At 37.4% G+C, this 11,884-nt stretch overlaps 1 pseudogene; it reads left to right on the plus strand.

Annotated features, from left to right (window-relative positions):
• Positions 1 to 2,537: 2,537 nt before the first annotated feature.
• Positions 2,538 to 11,493, plus strand: LOC120171708 (annotated as a pseudogene).
• The last annotated feature ends 391 nt before the right edge of the window (positions 11,494 to 11,884 follow it).

Consider the following 11,884-nt stretch of genomic DNA (forward strand, 5'->3'; position numbering starts at 1 on the left):
CAATCCTGACAACCATCCGGATGATTACCATATCCCAGATTTTGATAAGGAAGATAAGGCGAAGAAGATGGAAGAGAAGATCAAGATGTTGGAAGACCAGATGAAGATGGTCAAAGGGGACCATGACTACTACGGAGTGGATACAATGGAGCTTAGCCTGGTCCCAGATCTGGTGCTTCCACCAAAGTTTAAAATCCCTAAGTTTGAGAAGTTCAACGGGAATAATTGCCCCTCAGCCCATATCTTTATGTTCTGTCGGAAGATGATAGGATATGTGGGAAATGACCAACTCCTGATCCACTGCTTCCAGGAGAGCCTATCCGATGGTACAATCAGCTGAACCGAACTCATATCAAGACATGAAAAGACTTAGTCAAGTCTTTCTTAGAGCATTACAAATATATCAATGATATGAGACCAGACCAGGTTATTCTTCAAAGCCTGAAGAAGAATCACAATGAGAGTTTTCGACAATATAAACAGATATGAAGGGATTTGGTTGTGCAAGTTCATCCTCCCTTGGATGAAAAGGAAACTAGGAAGTTATTTGTACAGACCCTGAAGGCTCCTTACTTCGGGCACCTGGTGGCAGTCACATCGGGAAGCTTTTCAGACTTGGTTATGGCCGGTGAGATGATCGAATTGGCCATAAAAACAAGGCAAGATAGAGAGAAGGGAATCAAGTAAGAAGCCTCCCATGAAGAACAAAGACCGAGAGATCAACAATGTTAACACCTACAACGCCAACAAAGGTGTTATGATCTCTGGCGCAAAAACCACTGTAGCTATACCATTTGGTACTTCTAAACAAAATTAGAGAGAACCGATAAGGAAAGGAAAAGGTAGTAATTCGATCTCATTCCCATGACATACAAAGAATTATACCAACAGCTTTTCGACACTCATATGGTGTCACCTTACCCTATGGAGCCAACTAAGCCACCTTATCCTAGGTGGTATGACGAGAACGCTTGTTGCGAGTACCATGGTGGTGTACAGGGGCACTCTATTAAAAATTTTCTCACATTCAAGAGGCTTTTACAACTAATACAAAACAATAATTTGATCAATTTCAACTTTGAAAACACCAAACGTCGCATAGAATCCTTTACCTAATCATCAGGAGAGACTGGATTAATGCAATCACTATCGAGAAGGGCAAGAGAATCAAATCGAGTGTTTCGGAAGTAACAGCTCCTTTGGATTGGGTATGGAGCCAAATAGTAAAGGCAGGGCTTCTCGCACCATATCCAGATACAGCAAGGAATGAAGATGGTAACCACTGTTGTTACCATAACGAAAAAGGGCATGATGTGCAAGATTGCCCATAATTCAAGACGTTAGTCCAGCTCATGATGGACAGGAATGAGCTGGAGTTTTATAAAGAGATACAAGATTCTATGGAAGTAAATGTTTGCGCTACAGGAGATTCATCAGAAAAGAAATATGGCAGGGGTAGTCATTTGATAATTACCCCTAAAGCAAAGATAATAGCAATGACACAAGACAAGGTAGTGATCACAGCACCCCGGCCTTTTCAATACAAGGACAATCGACAAGTGCCATGGAACTATGAATGTTAGGTGAGTACATCAAGAGAATGTGATAGCAAAACGGGGCAGAGACCACTTGAACCCTTCAAGGAATACGTGTTGACTATCAACAATCTTGTAAAGGAGGATGAAGCCAAAGGGTTCCTCAAATTTCTGAAGCATAGCAAATACAACATTGTGGAACAACTACATAGCTTACCGATGCGTACTTCAATGTTGACACTACTATTGAACTCGGAGGCACTGCTGAAAGTCTTGAATCAGACATTCGTGCCATAAAACATACCAATCAGCAAGATGGACCGACTGGTAAATAATATTCAAGCTGATAATCTCATCTCATTTTTAGATGATGAGATTCAATCCAGAGGGAGAGGCCGAACAAAGGTATTACACATCACTATCTATTGTAAGGGGCACGCTTTACCAATTATTTTAATCGACAACGGCTCTACCCTGAACGTGATACCTTTGGTTATATTGAACAGGCTACCAATAGATACATCACATATGAGAACATGCCAGAACGTGGTCCGAGCATTTGATGGGACCAAAAGAGAGGTAATTGGCAAGATCGAGGTGACGTTAACCATCGGACCGACCACCTACAATGTTGAGTTTCTAGTGATGGATACCATGCCTTCCTACAACTGTCTTTTGGGAAGGTATTGGATTCATCAAGCTGGTGTAGTATCATCCACACCACATTAAAAGGTCAAGTTTGTTATCGATAGAACCCTAGTGATTATAAACACCGAAGAAGATATCATGATAAGTGTGACCACGGATGCTTCGTATATCGAGGTAGATAAGGAAGCGGTAAAGTGTTCATTCTGTTCCCTAGAGTTTGTGAATGCCATATTCGTGGTAGAAGGAGGAATGATTCCTAAACTCTGACTTTCCAAGTGTACCAGAATGGTGATCAGGTAGACTTTGGGAAGAGGTGCCAAAATCAGAAGAGGGTTTAGGAAGTTATTGCAAGGAATGATTAATCTAGTCCTTTCTATTTCAAAATTCGATCAGTTTGGGCTTGGTTTTCAGCCCAGTCATCATGAAAAGAGAAATGAAATCCAAAAGAACCAGGAAAGAAGACTAGCCAGGTTAACTGAAAGTGAGCTTCAATGGGAGCCCATGACATTCTCGCCTCTTTACAATACATTCAAGTCAGGTGGTTATGTGTTTGAGACTACCCCATCAGATTTAGAAGTAGCTCTAGAAGATCTGAGTATCAATGTCGTGAGCGCGGGAAATGTTAAAGATAAGGATAGATTCAAAATCTACCCTCTACCACCTGGGTTTGTGCCTAGCAACTGGTCCGTGGAAGAACTACATATGGTTTACAAGAGTCTTTCAGAGTAATATTCGATCTATTCCTATTTGCCTATACCCGGGGCAATAGGTAATCTTTTATAAGGGTGGATGAACGTTGTTGTTTAATTTCAATAAAGGATGCATTTTTTCTTTTTTCATGGCAAACAATTTTCTTGTTTCATTTCTTTTGAATTCAATTATTTTTTCGCTTTTCTTCATTTCAGTATTCCATTTCATTTTCTTTTGAATTTAAATCTTGATTGTTCCGTGTGGGATATTTTCCTCTCACGTATACACATTTCTCTTTTCCTTCAGGTCCCAGATAACGATAATGCAAGCACTGATGATCCTAATCTGGAGGTGGATTTTGAATCGGCCATTTATCTTGGGGAATTTGATGAATGCGACAATGAAGAGGAGTGCAACTTACCTACCGAATTGTTGAGAATGATAGAAAGAGAATAAAAACAAATACTGCCATATGAGGAGAGGATCGACATCTTGAATCTGGGCACTAAAGAGGATAGAAAGGAGGTTAAAATCAGCATAACTCTTTTAGCTGAAGCAAGACAAAACTTGATAGTCTTACTTCAAGAGTACAAAGATGTATTTGTATGGTCATATCAAGACATGCCAGGGTTAGACACAGACATGGTAGTTCACAAACTGCCTATCAAACCAGAATGCAAACTCGTGCAGCAAAAACTGAGAAGGATGCGACCTGAGATGCTCCTTAAAATCAAAGAGGAAGCCAAGAAGCAATTCGATGCTGGTTTCCTCTAAGTAGCTAAGTATCTGGAGTGGGTGGCTAACATAGTGTTGGTTTCGAAGAAAGATGGGAAAGTATGCATATGTGTCGATTACTGTGACCTTAACAAGGTGAGTCCCAAAGATAACTTTTCTCTGCAACACATAGATACTTTGGTGGAAAATACAATAGGGAATGCATTCTTCTCATTCATGAATGGATTTTCGGGGTATAATCAGATCAACATGCATCCTGAAGACATGGAAAAGACCACGTTTGTCACAATGTGGGGAACTTTCTACTATAAAGTGATGCCCTTCGGATTAAAGAATGTTGGGGCAACATATCATAGAGCTATGGTGGCCTTATTCCATGACATGATGCACAGAGAAATCGAGGTTTATGTCGACGACATGATTGTCAAGGCATAAACCGAGAATGAACATGTCGAGAATCTGAGAAAGCTCTTCCAAAGATTGAGAAAGTTCTAGCTGCGACTGAATCCTAGCAAGTGCACCTTCGGCGTAATATCCGAAAAGCTATTAGGCTTCATGGTCAGCAGGAAAGGCATCGAGGTCGATCCCGATAAAGTTAAGGCTATCCAGAATCTACCTCCTATGAGAAAACAAAAAGAGGTTCGAGGTTTTCTGGGCAGATTTAACTACATAGAACGGTTCATATCTCAGTTGATCGAAAAATATTACCCAATTTTTCGTCTTCTCTAACAGAATAACCCCGAAGCATGGGATGAGAAAAGTCAAATTGCATTCGAAAAAGTAAAGGAGTATTTGTCTCACACTCCTATCTTGATGTCCCCTATCCTGGAAAAGCCTCTATTCTTGTATCTATCTATATTCAAGAATTCAATGGGGTGTGTCATGGGTCAACACGATGAGTCCGGAATGAATGAAAGAGCCATATACTATTTGAGTAAGAAGTTCACCGATTGCGATGTCAGATATCCTCTCATCGAAAAAGTTTGTTGTGCTCTAGTCTGGGCTACAAAAAGACTCAGAAAATATATGATGTATTACACCACTTGGCTGATTTCCAAGTTAGATCCACTAAAGTACATGATGGGTGTTCCTGCTCTATCTGGAAGGTTAGCCCAATGACAGATGATATTGTCTGAATTTGACATCGAGTATGTGAGCCAGAAAGCCATAAAGGGAAGTGTCATATCGGATTTTTTGGCTAGCAGAACGGATGAAGATTACCATCCATTGGACTTTGATTTCCCAGACAAAGACTTGATGGCCATATGCTTATAAGAAGCAAGTACTTCTACCGACTGTTCCTAGAGAATGCATTTCGATGGTCCATCAAATGCATTAGGATATGGCATCGGGACTATATTGATCTCTCCAGAAGGTAATCAATACCCATTCACTAGCAGACTGAATTTTGATTGCACCAACAACATGGCAGAATATGAGGCTTGTGTTTAGGGAATTCGAGCTGCAATGGGGCAAGATATAAAGACCTTGCGGGTATATAGAGATTCAGCCTTAGTAATCTATCAACTCCGTGGAGAATGGGAAACCAAGGATGTAAAGCTGGTAGAATACCAGAAACTAAAATTGGATCTGCTCGAAAAATTCGATGAAGTCACCTTCCACTATGTGCCTAGAGAAGAAAATCAAATTTCAAATGCTGTAGCTACCTTGGCAGTCGTATTCAATGCTGGCGAGGAGTCTAAAATGATGTCAGTTGACATACAATCGTATGAGTACCCGGCTAATTATTACCAAATTAAGGAAGTGAAAGACACTAAGCCTTGGTACCATGACATTCTATAATACATCAAGAATCAGAGTTATCTAGAGGAAGCCACCGAAACTGATAAAAGAACCATTAGAATGATGGCGGCTGGATACATCCTTGAAAAGGAGGTCTTGTACAAGAAAAGCCATGATCAAGTTCTGTTAAGGTGTGTCGATTCAGAAGAGGCAAAGATGATAGTGGAGGAAGTACATGATGGAGTATGTGGATACATGCGAATGGACATATGATGTCAAGGCAAATAATGAAATGTGGATATTTTTTGTCTACACTAGAAAGTGATTGCATCAACTACACCAGAAGATGTCATAAGTGTCAGATTTACGGAGATAAAATAAATGTTCCACCTCTTCCACTTCATGTCATGACGTAAAGGATCATTACCGACAATGCTACAAACTTGAACAACAAAATGATGGATGCTTCTTGTGAGTAATTCAACATAAAGCGGCATAATTCTACTGCTTACAGACCATATGAATGGAGCAGTAGAGGTAGAAAACAAAAACATAAAAAAGATAGTGGAGAAAATGACTAAGACCTACAAGGACTGGCATGAGAAATTATCTTTTACTTTGTTCGCTTACCGAACCTCGGTACGAACCTCGACTGGGGTAACTCCATTTTCACTAACTTATGGAATGAAAGCAGTGCTTCCCATTGAAGTAGAGATTCTGTCACTCGGGGTCTTGACAGAAGTCAAACTGGATGATGCAGAATAGATGCAATCCCGATATGATCAGCTGAACCTGATAGATAAAAAGAGATTGAAAGTCATTCATCACGGTCAAATCTATCAGAAACGAATGATTCGAGCACATGACAAGAAGGTGCTCCCGAGAATATTCCGTGAAGGAGATCTGGTGCTAAAAAGAATTTGGCCAATCTAGAAAGATTTCAGAGGAAAATGGATGCCAAATTGGGAAGGACCTTATGTCGTGAAAAAGGCCTTTTCCGGAGGAGCCCTTTTCCTGGCTAAAATGGACGAACCGGAACTGCCACATCCCACCAATTCAGATGCAGTCAAGAAATACTTCGCTTAAGATGAAAACCCGAGAAGGTGTCTTAAGTCGAAGAAGAAAAAGAAAAAAGAAAAGAACAAAAAAAGAGAAAAATGTTTAGGGTGAAAACCCGAAATGGCGCCCTAAATTGAAAAAAGAGAATAGAAAGAAAAATAAGGCGGTTCAAGATGAAAACCCACAAAGGGATTCTTGCAACCAAGGATGGGTTCAAGTTGAAAACCTGAAAGGATGATTTGGATATTGATTCAAGAAATCCAGACAGTGGAAACATCCCGTCAACTAAAACTTCTACATACTTAAAGAGTCAGAGAAATGTTGCACTCTCCTGAACGTTGTCGCATTTTAAAAAATCCCTTGAAAAAGGTTGCGTTCAAAGTCACCTAATGGTTTATCAGTTCAGAGGCGCTCACATTATCAAGATCTAACACATCCATTCGCACTTGATTATGTATTCATTGCCAAAAATGTTTGTCATGTATTATTTATTATTTTTTCCTTATGAATAAAGACAATATTTTCTCTAAATCAATTGCTTTTGATCATTTTGGATTGAACTTAAACCTAATGATTTATTTACTTCTGCAAAAGATAGTCGCATATTACTATACAAAGATTTGTTGAAAAGTATAGTTACTCGGAAGTCAATCAAGACTCATGCACTACACTTGAGATGGTTGAGAAGCATTTCCCAAATCAAGGATCAAAAATAAAATATGCACATCAGATTTCAACATTCAGACATTCAAGATTCCAGAATCAAGAGTCAACAAGATAGGCAACCGAAGATCAAGATCTCTCTCCAGAGCCCAAAACAACATATTTCACATATGCATTTTAGGCACACATAAGAGCATTGCATCCATAACATCATATATATGCATAACTCTACAAGTTCTAGCTAGAGTCAATTTCAACTTCACAGTGAATGATATTGGACTCGAAGTGACACAATTTACTCAAGATTGGATTTCAACTTCACGATGAAGGATATCCAACTCAAAGCCAATTTGGTGAAACAACACTTGAATTTCAACTTCACGATGAAGGATATCTAATTCAAGGCTCAACTTCACAACGAAAGGGTCATCCACGATTTCAACTTCACGACGAAGAATATCGTGCCCACCAGCAACATTCATATTTAGATTGGATTTCAACTTCACGACGAAGGATATCCAATTCAAGGCTCAACTTCACAACGAATGGGACATCCACGATTTCAACTTCACGATGAAGGATATCGTTCCCACAACCAACTTACTCAAGATTGGATTTCCACTTCACAAAGAAGGATATCTAATTCAAGGCTCAACTTCACAACGAAGGGGTCATCCACGATTTCAACTTCACGACGAAGGATATCGTACCCACAACCAACTTACTTTAGATTGGATTTCAACTTCACAACGAATGATATCTAATTCAAGGATCAACTTCACAACGAAGGGGTCATCCACGATTTCAACTTCACGACGAAAGATATCATGCCCACAAGCAGCATATAACTCTAGATTGGATCTCAACTTCACGACGAAGGATATCTAATTCAAAGCTCAACTTCACAGCGAATGAGTTTTCCAGTTCCATTCATAGTCAATTTCAACTTCACGGAAAAGGATATTGGACTCGAAACAACGCAACTTACACAAGATTGGATTTCAACTTTACGACGAAGGATATCCAATTTAAATCTCAACTTCACGACGAATGAGCCATCCATGATTTCAACTTCACAACAAATCCCAAAAGATTAACCCAACTTCACGATAAATGAGTCATTTGTAACACAAGAACACCGAAGTCTTCAGGTCAAGTTTCAACTTCACAACGAAGTATCTTGGGCTAGAAGACGATCCAGGAGCTACTTGCTAAAGCTTTGAGTTTAATTTCAACTTCCCGACGAAAGATATCGTGCTCAGAATTTTCCAGTTCAACTCGACCTCACGACGAGAGAGTCATTTGATATAGACAAAATTTATGTCTTTTAATATTTGTTCTATTCTCATTACACGATAATGAGCAAAGAGGGGTAACTGAAGACACTAAATTTCGACCGATTAATATTGTTATATTATATAACTACAAATTATATTATATAATAATGTTTACATTTATTTTTTTTACATGGCCCAAATACAAATTAAATTCACCCCAAAATTGGTAGCCCAACAGTGACCCTTAAACGCGGCCCAGGAATGGCCCAAAGTGAAACAACTCGAGCTATGACCTGCTACCCGAATAGACCCGGATCCACTTGTGTCCGACCCGATAGGAAATCCTAGAGAATATTAGGGTTTCTAGTGTTTCAACCGCATCTCCACAGCGTCGCGCAGTCGTCTCCAACCTGAGTCCACCTTCGATTTTTTCGGCCATCAACAGTGTGGGTAAATGGGACTCATCCACAACCAAACAAAAAACGTGCCACAACAAGTGTTAGAGTTCGAGTAGGACTCAAAATAGACCAAAAATAGGATTTCTTTTTCCTAAAAATTATATGTAATCAACACGATTTAGGCGCAAGTATTACACATAAAGAAATACGAGAGATCACCGAGAGAAATTACAAGGAAACCAAGAGCAAAAAATTTGTAATTTACGAAAGTAAGTTTCGAATAAAGTTACCATTTTTTGTTACCTTGCATTAGATCGTTTTCATGCATCCCTTGTGTTGTTTTTTTTTTAACTTGGAACAACCTCAAATCGATCGATGAATGAGGGGAGGGTTTGAGAGTTTCGAACTCAGATCTAGCCCTCCCCGAAGCTAGTTTTTCAAAAAGGTTTGGTTTTTCATGGTAGGGAGGAGGATATCTTTAGGAAAAGCAAAAAAAATCAGTTTTGTCGTCAGTCGCGCCACCGGAAATTGAGTTTCACGGTGGTTGTTCTTCGTTCTTGAAGAACAATGCAAAGATTTTAAAACCCCTTTGTTTGATTCGTTTTGGCAAAGAGTGAAATAATGAAATGTGTTTATGAGAGTTGGGTTTTATACCCGACCCATGGAGCCCCAATTGACCCGACCCATGGGCTCTCTAACCAGCGTGTTTTTGAAACTAAAGGGAGAAATTATGGTTTTAGTCCCCCGCTTTTTAAACTTTTATTTTACCCCTGAATTTGACTTTTGCACCAATTTCCCTTTTAGTTTTGATTTTCTTCTAAATTAACCCTTGTTATTATATATATATATATTAATTATAATTTTCTATTTATTTTTCTATTATTCTTTTCTTTTTGTTTTTTATTTACTTATTATTATTACTTTTATAGTATTTTATTATATTATATTTATATATATATTAGTTTTTTTCGTTTTTTACTATTTATTTTTTATGTTTTTATCTTTTTTTTTCTTATTAAATACTATATTATATATCCATTTCACCCAACTTTACTTTTTGTTATTTCCTATGCCCCCTATTTTCTTCTTGTCCCCTCTCTCTAACCCAATTCTATTCTTTTTTCCTCCTTTCGGTGCATTAATGATAGTAGGGTAAGTTTTTTTTTAAATTATTTTTTTCTTATTTATATTATAGTTAATATATATATATAATATATATTATATATATAATATATATATATATATATATATATATATATATATAATATATTATTTTCACTTAACATTTTATATGCATATATTATTTATTCATTTATTTTTTATTTTATTTTATTTTATTTTTAATTTATTATTTATTTTTTGTCTTGCATTTATATATATATATATTGTCTTTATTGACTTTATTTTCTTTATCTTATTTATTTTTACTTTTTTATTTTATTTTTTTTTATTTTTTTATTTCTTTATTTCTTTTGCTTTATTTTATTTATTTTTTATTTTATTCATTTTTACTTTTTTCCTTTTAATATTTTTATCTTTTAAGATTATTTCAACTAATCAAAGGTAAGTTTTGGATCGTTATTTTAGCTTTTAATTTAAACTTTTAACTTTCTTAATTAAAGTCAACTAGAAATTATGTAGTACCGAAAGGGCTGTTTAAGGGTGCTAATAATTCCTTGACTGTAATCGACTCCCGAATCCGATATATCTTTGATAAGATGTAGATTAGGTAAAAAATAAAGATATATGATCAACCTATTTTTAAAATGAATGATCGGTAACGACTCCAACGCATTTTATTCAAATCTCCTTTACCGAGAGAAGACATGCCTCATATCGGTAAAGGAAGCCTTTGTCGTCGAAATCCAAGACTTTTGCCAATGTTTTGATAGCCATAGTTGGCGATGGGGTTTTGGGTTTGCCTTACGCCTTCAAGAGGATCGGATGGGTCATGGGTCTGCTCTTGCTTTTTTCCGTCACCGGCTTGACCACCTACTGTATGATGCTTTAGATTCGCAATCGTTGGAAGCTCGAGTCTTTTGAAAATGGTTTTGCCAAGATTTCTTCTTTTGGCGATCTGGGTTACACAGTTTGCGGCACCTTCGGCAGGTTCGTTCATGTTTTGGCTACGTTTTCTCGATTCTGTCTAGCTTTTGGATTGTTTTGCTTTTGGGGTAAAATTTTTTTTAGATGTGACACACTAAATTGATTATTAAATTGGGTTTAGGTACTAAAAGTAAGTTCCTGTTGGCATCTTAGGCTGTTGTTTGGTAGATCACTGAAGTTTCTGCTTTCTTGTTCTTGCTTGAGCCGAGGCTTTATACTGTGTTCTTGTGGAAATTGTGATTAATTTGGCTAATCTTATGATTAAGAAACACAAATGACTTGTATGGATTTCTATTTATTGGTTCCTCTTTCAACCGTGAAAACTAAAAATGAACCACTGAATTCTGGTTGATCTATGCCTTATTCACCTGGGAAGTGGGAACCAGTTTTAATAATCTTCCAATGAGGAACTAATTTTGTTTAATGATGGATTGACAGGTTTGTTGTCGATGTTCTTATTATTCTCTCTCAAGCTGGATTATGTGTTGGGTACCTTATATTCATCGCCAACACTCTGACCAATCTTTTCAATGGTCAAGTATCCGTGACCTCCAGCTTAAGCTTGGGGATATCGAGTTTTATAGCGAAGAGTTTGTATGTATAGGGATGTTTTCCTTTTTAATTGGGGTTGAATTCGGTTCCGACATAACACATTTAGCTCCATTGAGTATTTTTGCTTATTGTCGCGACCGTCTTTCGATTGAGTTCGAAATTGGGCTTCGACTTAAATTGATTAGGTTAGAGTCACCACCGATCACTTTAAAAATATTTAGGTAGATCGAACATCATCCTACTTGATGTGTTTTACCAGAAATGTGTCGGGTTTAGGAGTCGGTTACGGTCAAGGAAGGATTAGCACCCTTGAACTGCCCTTTCGGTACCAATTAATTTGTCGGTTGTCTTAAATTGCGAAAATTGAAAAAATTAAATTAAAATTTAAAAATCTGATTCAAATTACTTACCTTTGATCAGTTAGAATTTATCTACAAAGTTAAAAATGTTAGAAGAAATAAATAAATAAATACTAAAT

Source organism: Hibiscus syriacus, unplaced genomic scaffold, assembly GCF_006381635.1.
Source record: "Hibiscus syriacus cultivar Baekdansim isolate YM2019G1 unplaced genomic scaffold, ASM638163v2 tig00111835_pilon, whole genome shotgun sequence".
NCBI lineage: Eukaryota > Viridiplantae > Streptophyta > Magnoliopsida > Malvales > Malvaceae > Hibiscus > Hibiscus syriacus.